Source organism: Erinaceus europaeus, chromosome 2, assembly GCF_950295315.1.
Source record: "Erinaceus europaeus chromosome 2, mEriEur2.1, whole genome shotgun sequence".
NCBI lineage: Eukaryota > Metazoa > Chordata > Mammalia > Eulipotyphla > Erinaceidae > Erinaceus > Erinaceus europaeus.
This window is the reverse complement of record NC_080163.1, coordinates 34,117,822-34,130,425: the sequence shown is the minus strand read 5'-3', so window position 1 is coordinate 34,130,425 and position 12,604 is coordinate 34,117,822. Positions and strand designations below refer to the sequence as shown.

Sequence of the window (12,604 nt, the reverse complement as noted above, 5' to 3'; positions counted from 1 at the left end):
AAGACAGACACCTGCAGACCTGCTTCACTGTCTGTGAAGCGACTCTCCTGCAGGTGAGGAGCTGGGGGCTCCAACCGGAATCCTTAAGCTGGTTCTTGCGCTTTGTACCATGTGCTCTTAACCTGCTGTGCTACCACCTGACTCCCTGATTTGTAATTATTATTATTTTTTGTTGTAGTTGGGGCTTCACTATTTTGGACTGACCTCTTCAGATAGGAGAGAGGAAGAGGGAAAAGGAATACTTCTACATTACTGATGGGAATGTAAATTGGTTCAGTCCCTGTAGAAGACAGTCTGGAGATACCTCAGTACATTAGAAATGAACTTATCCTACAATCCGGCAATCTCTTAGGGATCTATCCAAAGGAAAAAAGCATCCTATCCATAGAGACCTATGTACACATATGCTCATAGCAGCAGTGTTTGTAATAGTGTGAACATGGAAGCAACCTGGAAGCCCAACGACAGGTTAGGGGGTAAGAAAGCTGTAGTACAGTGGAATACTGCTCAGTGATCTTTGGCGGAGGAGAATGGTAGTTGAGTGGGCACAGTTTGGGGAGTCATAAGGGATTACAGAATTTACACCCCTGTACATCAACTTTTCCTCAACAAGGTGATTAAAAAACAAAACACAATCTATAATAATAACAATCAAAGAGGGATGGACAAATGTAGAATTTGGTTGAATTTAATATAAATCAATGAATGTATTAGTTAAAAAAAAATAGGAGTAGGTAGATGCAGAAGGTAAATTGTCAGCTAGTACTAAAAACCAAACCTTTGAACTGGTATTCACATTGGGATATACATACAATAAAACAAAACACAAATTACTCTGTTTATCTCCTTCCTAAACACTCACCTTAGGAGAAATATCAAAATCTATGTTGATGAAGGTTGGGGAGATAGAGCATTGATCGCATACCTAACTTACCTCCCAGACCCTGGAGGTTCCAGGTTCCCTTCCTGGCACCACCATATGTTAGACCTGAGCAGTGTGCTCTGGTATTTCTTTCTCTCTTCATTTGTCCCTTCCCCTCATGAAAATAAATAAAATATATTTAAAGACTTATAGTTATAGAAATGTTTGTATCTATTAAAATTACTTTTATTCACTCTAAAATGTGCCATTATTATGCAGGTAATCTTATAACACTTAATCCTCCCACATAGATGTCATAAAAGAAAAAGATGACTTTTCTTTCTTTTTTTAATGCTTTGAGTTTTCATTTAAAACAGTATGATGCTGGAAGAGAGATTTACAATAAACTCACTATGTTATTTACTAAGGAAATTTTACTTTCATCAGGGGATCATAATTCGTTTCTCTCTCTCTGTGCATTTATATTTCTGAGAAGTCTTGTGATTGGAAGGAAGTAGGGAATTAGAATACCTTCTTACTCCATAGGGAGAGAGACTTTTCATTTTTTTTTAATAGTGCATGTTACCAATGGGATAGCAAAATCAAATATATTTCTTGGACAGAGATTGTGTCAGTCTAGTCTGATTATTCAAACTGTGATCAGTCCATTTCCATTTTGCTTCTACAGCTGGATGCAGTTTATATTTCAAAGCCTCAGAAAACAAAGGTTACAAATTTTCTAGTTTTAGATGGGGTGGGAAAACTCTTTGATGTTTTTGAGTTGAAAATTATGCATCAGAGAAATGGAGTTAAATATGTGTGCTAGAAAAAAATTATAGCCTAGTACCAAACTTGGATAAAAAAGAATTAACAAAAAACCAAAGGCCCTGCCACTCAACAAACATATTTAATTTAATTTACTTATTTTTCCAAAGCAATATTAATTTTACATTGGTTTAAAACACTGTAGAATTTTCAAAGTTGAGTCTTACATCTAGGTACGTGTATACAACTCACGTATACGCAAGGTATGTGCATACAACTCTAAGTTCCTCTCAATTTGGTAACACTTGAGAGTCCCATAGTTTGGAGTCAGACTGAGGCATCCTATGGATCTCAGTGTCAATAGAGACTACAACAAAGACAAAAAAAAAAAAGATCATTTCACTCATATGTCAAGGTAATGACAAAGACAAAAACAACCAGTTGGGTTCTGACTGTGGAACTGAGGTCAATAGAAGGAAAAGGGGAAGGACGGGGTGTAGAAGCAAGATAGCTAACTGGGATAGTGTGCCTACTTTGTTATGCATAAAGCTCTTGTTGGAGACCAGACTCCTCAGTGCTGGGAGTCTATTTTTCTTTTCTTTCTTTTTTTTTTTTTCCCCCTTTTGTTGCCCTTGTTGTAGCTTCGTTGTGGTTATTATTATTGCCCTTGTTGACGCAATTCGTTGTTGGATAGGACAGAGAGAAATGGAGAGAGGAGGGGAAGACAGAGGGGGGAGAGAAAGACAGACACCTGCAGATCTGCTTCACCACCTTATGCCAGTCTTTGCGCTTCACACCACATGCGTTTAACCCTCTGCGCTACAGCCCGACTCCCTCCCTTTATTTTTCTGTCTCCATATCTTTCTCTATCTTTTTTCTTTTTTTTTTTTTAAATAAACCTTATTTAATTTGATAGAACAGAGAGAAACTGAGAAAATAGGGAGTAGAGAGGAAGAGAGAAGGAGACAGACATCTGAAGCACTGCATGTCATTTGTGAAGCTTCCCCCTGCAGGTGTGGACCAGGGTTTTTGAATTGGTGTTTTTGGGCATGGTAATATGTGCACTCAACTGGGTGCACAATCTCCTGGCCCCCTTATTCTCTCTTAACTATCAGAAAAAAGTCTGTGTGGAGTGGTGGAGTTCTAAAGACAATGGCAACAATAATAAAATATTTGTAGAGTGTATCTGATACACTCTGGTGGGCCTGATAATCTAACATATCTATCAGGAGATGTGTAACTGTACTCCTAAAACATTTATAGTCTGATAAACCAACATTAGTAGCTTAAGTTCAAAGAGAGTCAGAAACAAGAAAAGAATATTGAATATAGGTAGTGGGGAAAATCAGGTAACAAAAATGTATTCCTATTAGGCTTTCATCAGACTTCTGAGCAGATGTTCTATAGGTCAGAAAAGAATGAAAGGATATATTTAAAATATTCAAAGATCATAGACTACCAGCAAAGAATGTTATATTGCAGGTCGCTCCAGATCTTCTCCCTCCCTGGCCAGTGGTAGTGGGGGATCAGAGTGACCCCTGGGGGTCACAGGTTGGCCCTGGTCTAGGGTGATGTGCATGGAAAGGAAAAATCCATGTCAGACTTGTCCAGCTCTGAGAGAAGCCTCAGTGGGACAACTTGTTTATTAGGGATACAAGCAAGCAGATATACCTATAGTCCAGAAAGAAGATTGAGGTAATCATTAACCCAAACACAATGCAACACAATGCATAGTTACATCTTGACCTACAAAGTATTTGATCATGACTAGAAAGTTACCGTACAAGGCTTGGTCATGAGCTCAACAACGCAGTTTTCTCTGGGAATAAATTACAGGCACATCAGTGTGTGTGGGGGGTAGGGAGCAATTGAATAAGATCAGGACATTTGCGGTGGTTTTCAAGTTGTCCATGCACAATACACAGTAATACATGGTCTTTGTTTTAAGGGGACAGAGTGGCATGTACAGCAAGGTAGCCCTCGTCTGGAGAAGCCATCTGTCATTAGTTCATGAGATCAGGGGGGACCTGCCATTGTCTCTACCCAGGAAGAGAGAGAACTAGGGGTCTATCGACTCAGAATCTCATGGAAACTGTGGCCTGGACTTCCTGGACAGTGGGCTCACTTCCCACATTATAGCCTGTAAGAGTGTTCAGATATAAAAGAGAACTAAAAGCCTTCAAAGACAAAGAAAGTTTGAGGTAATTTGCCAACATTAGACCTCTCCTGCAAGAAATACCGAAAGTAGCTTACCCATCTAAATAAAAAGAAAATGAAGTTCACAAAAAATTGAATAATGAACTAACTAATGAGATAGAACACTAAAGTCATAATGATAATAAAAAATTTTCATAGATCATTAATTACCTTTTTAAATTTCTTTATTGGGGAATTAATGTTTTACATTTGACAGTAAATACAATAGTTTGTACATGCATAACATTTCCCAGTTTTCCATGTAACAATACAACCCCCACTAGGTCCTCTGTCATCTTTCTTGGATCTGTATTCTCCCCACCCACCTACCCCAGAGGTTTTTACTTTGGTGCAATACACCAATTCCAGTTCAGGTTCTACTTGTGTTTTATTTTCTGATCTTGTTTTTCAACTTCTGCCTGAGAGTGAGGTAATACCATATTCATCCTTTTTTTTCTGACTTATTTCATTTAACATGAATTTTTCAAGGTCCATCCAAGATTGGCTGAAAATGGTGAAGTCACCATTTTTTATAGCTGAGTAGTATTCCATTATATGTATATACCACAACTTGCTCAGCCTGTTGTGGACATCTGTTGTTGGACACCAAAGTTGCTTCCAGGTTTTGGCTATTACAAATTGTGCTGCCAAGAACATATGTGTACACAGATATTTTTTGCATTAATTACCTTTAATGTAAATGGACTAAATGTATCAATCAAAAGGCACAGGAGGTGGCTTATCAAGTAGGACTCATACCTTACCACACTTCAGGCTCTTGGTTCAAGGCCCAGCACCACACTGTAGCACTACAGTCAACACTGGAAGTGAAGGGAGGACTCCGTGGATGGTGGTGCTGTGCTATCATGTCTCATCCTGTTTCCCTTCCCGTCCTTTTCTTTTAAAAAATTAATTGACATGTTTATTTGATAAGACAGAGACAAACTGAGAGTGAAAAGGGATAGAGATGAAAAGAAAGACACAGAGAGAGAGAGGGCCGAGTGGTGGTGCACCAGGTTAAGCACACTTAGTATGAAGCGCAAAGCCATTCCTAGGCATCCCACCTGCAGGGGGTTTGCTACATAAGCAGGTCTGCAGGTGTCTATCTTTCTATCTCCTCTCCCCTCTCAATTTCTCTCTGTCCTATCCAACAAAATTAAAAAAAATGGCCACCAGGAGCAGTAGATTTATAGTACAGGCACCGAGCTCTAGCCATAACCCTGGATACAGAGAGAGAGAGAGAGAGAGAAAAGAAAAGGAGAAGAAGAAGAAGAAGAAGAAGAAGAAGAAGAAGAAGAAGAAGAAGAAGAAGAAGAAGGAGAGAGAGAGAGTGAGACAGAGAGAGAGAGGGAAAAGAAGAAGAAGAAGAAGAATGAGAGAGAAAGAGAGAGAGAGAGAGAGAGAGAGAGAGAGAGAGATGGAGAGAGAGAGGGTGAGGGTCCTGGAACACTGTTTCACTACTTGTAAAACTTCCTTCTTTTAGGTTGAGGACTCGGGTCCTTGCACATGATAACATGTGCACTTAACTGGATGTGCCACCACTCAACCTTTCTATTCTCTTTCTTTCTCTGATATAATGTAGTATAAAAATTGACCTGTGAGGGGTCGGACGGTGGCGCAGTGGGTTAAGCGCACGTGGCGCAAAGCGCAGGGACCGACGTAAGGATCCCAGTTCGAGCCCCCTGCTCCCCACCTGCAGGGGAGTCACTTCACGGGCGGTGAAGCAGGTCTGCAGGTGTCTATCTTTCTCTCCCCCTCTCTCTGTCTTCCCCTCCTCTCTCCATTTCTCTCTGTCTTATCCAACAACAAAAGCAACGTCAACAATGGCAATAATAACCGCAACGAGGCTGCAACAACTAGGGCAACAAAAAGGGGGAAAAATGGCCTCCAGGAGCGGTGGATTCATGGTGCAGGCAATGAGCCAAGCAATAACCCTGGAGGGGAAAAAAAAAATTGACCTGTGGAGTCAAGCGGTAGTGCAGCGGGTTAAGCACACGTGGCGCCAAGCAAGGACCAGCGTAAGGATCCTGGTTTGAGCCTCGGCTCCCCACCTACAGGGGAGTTGCTTCACAAGCAGTGAAGCAGGTCTGCAGGTTATCTTTTTCTCCCCCTCTCTGTCTTCCCCTCCTCTCTTCATTTCTCTCTGTCCTATCGAACAAGGAGGACATCAAGAACAACAATAACTACAACTGTAAAACAATAAGTGCAAAAAAATATTAAAAAAATATTAAAATATTAAATATTAAAATAAATATTAAAAAAATTGACCTGGAGGCATGCCCATGGTTTTGTATATGCTTGAGGCCCTGAGTCTAGTCTCTGGAAAAACACTAAAATAAAGAGAGAATGACCAGGTAAACCAGTAGAACCTCCACTTTATAAGAGACTCACTTAAGCTAAATAAAGAGTAGAAATTGACACTCAAAGTCAACTGAAAACTTAAAAAGGCAGGAAAATTCTTACTTGTATCAGGTAAAACAGACAAACAGACTTCTAGTAAGAAAAAACAGCAAGAGACAGAGTTGGACATTAAATACTAATACAAGGATGAATATAATAAGACTACAAAACAAATATTAGTCTATATTCACTTAATACAGCAGCTCCAAAATCTATACAGCAAAGTCTAACAAAGTCTAAAGGACTTTTAACACCCCAACAATGGACAGATCATCCAGGCAGAACACTACCTGTTAAGCAAAGACCTTAATGGCAAATTAGACAAAATGGTTTAGTAGATAATTACAAAGCAGTTAATGCCCAAACACTAGAAAACACTCATTTCAAGAGTTTACAGGACAGTCTTAAAGATAGATAAAATACTGGGACACAAAACTAGTCTCAGTAAATGTATGAAGATTTAAATTGTACCAAACTTCTTTTTAGATCATAGTGGTATGAAAATAGAAATCATCCAGAAGGAGAGTGTAAATCTACAATTTTTTTTGGGGGGGTTGTGAGATAGATCACCCCACAGGATGCACATTTTACCACGGTAGAGGACCTGGGACCACCTGGGAGTATCAGACATGACAGATGCCATGGTGTCTTTCCTTTTCTCTCTCTGTTTCTGTCTCTCTTATCCTACCTGTCTTGTTAAAAAAGAAAGAGTCCTCTGGGAGTGCTGTGAAATCCTGGAGAGCAAACCCCTGCTCCTCTTTGTGGAGAATGAACAACTACTGGATCAATGAAGAAATCAAAGCTCAAATTTAAGAAAATCCCTAGAGATGAAGGAGAATGAGAGCATGGCTTACGGAACCTAGGAGATACACAAAACACAACACTAAGGGGGAAGTTTATGGGACATAGACCCACTTCGGGAAACAAGAAGACAGTTAAATATTTATATTTATCAGCAAATCAGTTTATACTTAAAAGAACTAGAAAAAGGAAGACAAAGTAGACTGGAGGAAACAACACAAATTAGAGTAGAAACTAATAAAATAGAGATTAAGAGAAAAAAAAAATCCTAAAGTCAATGAAACCCAGAGATGTTTTTTAAAATATATGAACAAAAGTAGACGAACCAACCTTTAGCCTGAATCAAGAGAGAGAGAGAAAGAGAGAGAAATGGAAAATAACTTGTAATAGAAAATTTATCTCATCTTTGATACTTAATGTAGCAATAAATTGGTAGTTCTTTACCTCTGGCAACCACCAATATGTCCTCCATTTCTGTAAGTTAAGTTTTTGAAGATTATACCTATAAGTGAGACAGTATAATATTTGCTTTTGTCTGGCTTATTTCATTTAACATAATGTCCTCAAAACACACCCATTTTACAAACTCCATAATTTTCTTCTTTGGCATGGATAAAATTGCATTTTATACAATTCATTTTATCTCTTTATGTCTTATCAAGTAATCTTTAATCTTTGCTGAAAGCTGGGGATATAGCATAGTGGTTATGAAGAGACTTATCCCTGAGGCTTTGTGATCCCAGGTTCAAACTCCAGCACCACCGTAACCCAGAGTTGAGCAGTGTTGTGACGAAAGAAAGTATGTAAAAAGTAAACTAAAATCTTTGATGATCTTTACTTGACTCCAGTCTTTTCTATAGCAGAAAAGCCCCCCCCCCCGAACAAAAACAACAACAATAACAAAATCTTTAACACAAAAGAACAGAGAGTGTCAGAAATTCTGGTTTTAAATCCATGGAGAGAAAGAAAATTCTCAGGGCCAGGCATTGGCTCACCTGGTGTTACCAAGCTTAAGGATATGGTTTCTGGTCTCTGGTCCCCTCCTGCAGGGAGAAAGCTTCATGAATGGCGAAGCAGTGCTATCTGCTCTGTTTCTCTCCCCTTCCCTACCCCTTTCCTCTCAATTTCTCTTTGTTCTACCAAATAAGATAAAGTTTAAAATAAATAAATACAAAGTAAACTTTGCTGGGCTAGCTTTGAGGATGGGACAGAGACGACCAGGGACTCATGGCTGAGCTGGGAATGCAGTTCAGTCTAGCTATTCTCTAATCACAAAGCTGTCCTATATATCTCCTGAGGCGGAAGTGTCAGGAAGAGGAAGTAAGTAGGATAGGGGGTGGGGAGAAGGAAAAAGCGGAGAACCAGTGGGGATTAAACCAATAAAAACAATGATTATGTAAATAGACCAAACGTCAGTCAAGCAATGCAACAGAAGGGGTCTTAGAAGCAGAATTTAGAAGCAGACCAACAAAACTTAATTAAAGAAAGTCATCTTTCACTATTGGTTCTAGTTAGAAGAATACTGGGGAAGGTTTTTGTCCCCTGGTTAGGTCATATGCTCAGCCTGAACCACTTATGGGTCCAGAGAAAATGGAGACTAAAATGACTTTCTTTCTTTCTTTCTTTCTTTCTTTCTTTCTTTCTTTCTTTCTTTCTTTCTTTCTTCCTTCCTTCCTTCCTTCCTTCCTTCCTTCCTTTCTCTCCTCCTTCTTTCCTTCCTTCATTTCTTTTTATTTGATAGGACAGGGATAAATTGAGAGAGGAGGGGGTGATAGAAAGAGAAAGATATGGATGCAACACTGCTTCACTGCTCATGAAGCTTTTTCCCTGCAGGTGGGGACTGGGGGCTTGAACCCAGACCCTTGCACTTGGTAATGTGTGCACTCAACCAGGTGTGCCACTGCCTAGCCCCTAAAATGATCTTTCTAAAGAAGAAATTCAGATGGCCCACAGGCATGAATAAATGCTCCATCTCACTTCTCATTCGAAAAATGCAACTTAAGACCACAATGAGCTATCACCTCAGAACTGTGAGGGCAGTCTATATCAACAAAACAGAAAATAAGAAGTGTTGGTGAGAGAAAAAGGAACTCTAGTGCACTGTTGGTAGGAATATAAATGTGTACAACCCCCTATGGAAACTAGTTTGGATAATATTTAAAACAGATAAACATGGACATACCTTGTGATTCAGAAATACCACTCCTAGGCACATAAGCCAAAGGACACAGAAGCAGTGTTCTGAAGGAATATATACACCACCATGTTCACAGCTGCATAATTTATAATAGTCAAGGAATGGAAATAACCTAAGTACCCAACAATAAATGACTGGAGAGAAAATTCCTGCTCCCCTTTGTGGAGAATGAACAACTACTGGATCATAAAGAAGTCAAAGCTTAAATTTAAGAATATATCTGGAGATGAAGGAGAACAAGCAGTTGTGGGATATATATCCATTGGAATACTCCACAATCAAAACAAGATAAGATTGTATCATTTAAAACAAAATAGTTCAACCATGGACAATGATGTTAAGTGGAATAAGTAAGGATGTAAAGGACAACCACTGGATGGTTTTGCTCACACGTAAAACACAGATGACTAAAGTACAAAAACTTTCCAAAAAAAAAGTTAGCCAACTGCCTCTTGGCCTTTGTGAGCACTAAGGGGGCGGGGTGGGGGGGAGGCGACACAGAATTTTGTTGAAAGATACAGTGATTTGCATGTGCTATATATATGGCTATGAAAATAGTCTGAAATCTTATATTTTTGTATAATAATGTTAAATCACCAATCAAAGTGACATTAAAATCATCTCAGTCTTAGTCTACATGTTCATCCTATAATCATGATACACTGAGTCTGATAAGTGGAGGGCAAACTTGTTGAGCAGTTATCTTAATAATTCTCCCAAAGAAATGACTACAACAGCAAAACAATACACAATATCATCATGTTAAAAGAATTGCTGAAATGGCAAGAAATTAAGAAACCTATAGAAGCCACAATAGAGCAAACTAAAGAATTCAGGGGATGGCTTATGATCTAGCCTGAAAGAATCTTCTCAGTTACAGAGAAAGAGAACCACTATTTTGATTGTGACATCGGGCTCAAAAGAGAAGATATGTTTTATTATAAGCTTAAAAATAAAAGCATGGCTTGAATATATGATGAACAAGACCATAAACATGAACTGACAAGAACAAGAGTCAAATAGAAATCATTTCTTAGATCTTTTTAAAAAATATTTATTTATTCCTTTTTGTTGCCCTTGTTTTATTGTTATAGTTATTATTGTTGTTGCTATTGATGTTGTTGTTGTTGGATAGGAGAGAGAGAAATGGAGAGAGGAGGGGAAGACAGGGAGAGAGAAAGACGAACACCTTAAGACCTGCTTCAACACCTGTGAAGCAACTACCCTGCAGGTGGGGAGCTGGGGGCTCAAACTGGGATCCTTATGCCGGTCCTTGTGCTTTGAAAAAATTTTAATTATATTTATTTATTTGATAGAGAAGCCAGAAGTAGAGAGAGAAAGAGGTGGTCGGAAAGGAGACAGACACTTGCAACACTGCTTCACCACTTGCAATGCTTTGCCCCTGCAGGTGGAGACCAGGGGCTTGAACCTGGGTCCTTGAGTATTGTAAGATGTGCTCTCAACCAGGTGCGCCACCACCCAGCCCTCGCCCCCCATTTCTTATCTTGTTCTTAAAAGATAGAAGGATGACCATAAGCCATTCCCATGTGTCACTGATCATCTCTGGGGATTCTAAACTGAGACTTTTATTTTTATTTTTTTATTTAAGAAAGGATAAATGAACAAAACTATAGGGTAGGAGGGGTACAACTCCACACAATTCCCACCACCTAATCTCCATATCCCATCCCCTCCCCTGATAGCTTCCCTACTCTCTATCCCTCTGGGAGCATGGACCCAGGGTCATTGTGGGTTGTAGAAGGTGGAAGGTCTGGCTTCTGTAATTGCTTCCCCACTAAACATGGGCATTGACTGGTCAGTCCATACTCCCAATCTGCCTCTCTCTTTCCCTAGTAGGGTGGATCTCTGGGGAAGCGGAGCTCCAGTACACATTGGTGGGGTCTTCAGTCCAGGGAAGCCTGGCTGGCATCCTGATGGCATCTGGAACCTGGTGGCTGAAAAGAGAGTTAACATACAAAGCCAAACAAATTGTTGAGCAATCATGGACCCAAAGGTCGGAATAGTGGAGAGGAAGTTAAACTGAGACTTTTAAAGGCCTTGTATAAAACTGACCTTCGACACTCTATGTCATTCATTTCTGTTTCTTTATTTACGCTTTCTACAAACATACCATGAACCCTAGTGCTTTTTCCCTTGAGGAGATCACAGTGCAGGAGAACTCAGGAGTACTTTCAAATCCTGATAATGATGGGTGGTGAGTATTCAGTACAAGAGTGAAGCTAGGGTGTAGGAGTTTAGGAAGAAACCCTCAAGTCCACCTGGGTAATTAGGAATGGTGCCACACAGTGACTTGGAGGCTGACTTTTCAACTCAGGCATTTTAGGAAGTGGGAAGAGTATGTGAGATAGCAGCAGGCTCAGGAAGAAGCAGGATGCATTTGGATTAATTTCTAGAGGTTCTGTATTACTATTTCCAAGGGGTGTGTGTGTATGTAGGGCACATAGAAAAAGATACAAACACAGCCAACCAGCAGGAAGTAGGCCCACAAGAACTTGTCCTGTTATGTTTAGGAGCTAAGGTTTTACCATACAGGGTTGAGCACAGGTGTCACAGTACTTATGGTTTGGGTAGTGAAATGACTGATGCTACAGGAACAAACAATGGTAGTGTAGCAGCTATGCAACAGATCGGAGGTGATGAAGGATTAAACCAAAGCAGCAAGAGGATGAATCAGAGATACTATAGAGGTTAAATTTCCATGACCAGAAGTCCAATGAAAGAGAGAAAGAAAGGCCAAGAACATGTTCTGTTTTCTGGCATGGATGATTTGAAATAGATTACACTTTGAATATAGTTAGATTTATAAAACAAAAGTTAAATGTATGTCTAGAGATTTTAACTTCAATTTCAGTATCACTTTATTGAGGAAATGTTGATTTATAGGACTATTGCTATCACGAGAGTACATTTCCCCAAGATAGGTGTCAGTCTGTAAGAGAATACACTTTAAAAATTATAGAGAACTGGGACAAAAATCCCAGGAAGGAGAAAAATGACCTGCATATTTTAGTTGAACACTGATAAATGTTGGACAAAAGTGGGTAAAGGATGACTTTTAGCAAGGATGAGGGCTACTAAAGTGAGCCAAAGGGAGAAGAAAAGGGATTATCTTAGTCTCCTAGTACCATTAAATATGGATAGGATGAATGCCCAAGAGCTTATTTAGCTTTCTCTAGAGACATAACTTTTTTCACTGCTCCTATGAGATAAATGAAAAGTTATTGCACATAAACTTGCATAACAAAACAAACCAAACACTAGTCAACCTATTTTTAAGACTTTGGGAAAACTATGGTGACTGTCCTTGTGGGACTAGGAACACAGAACTTTGGTGGTGGGTGTAGTGTGGAATCATATCCTAT

General features: G+C 39.5%; 1 pseudogene; it reads right to left on the bottom strand.

Moving 5' to 3' along the window:
* LOC103121970 (protein SETSIP-like) overlaps positions 1-11,317 on the bottom strand; it is a 31,811-nt pseudogene extending 20,494 nt beyond the window's left edge.
* Positions 11,318-12,604: the final 1,287 nt, after the last annotated feature.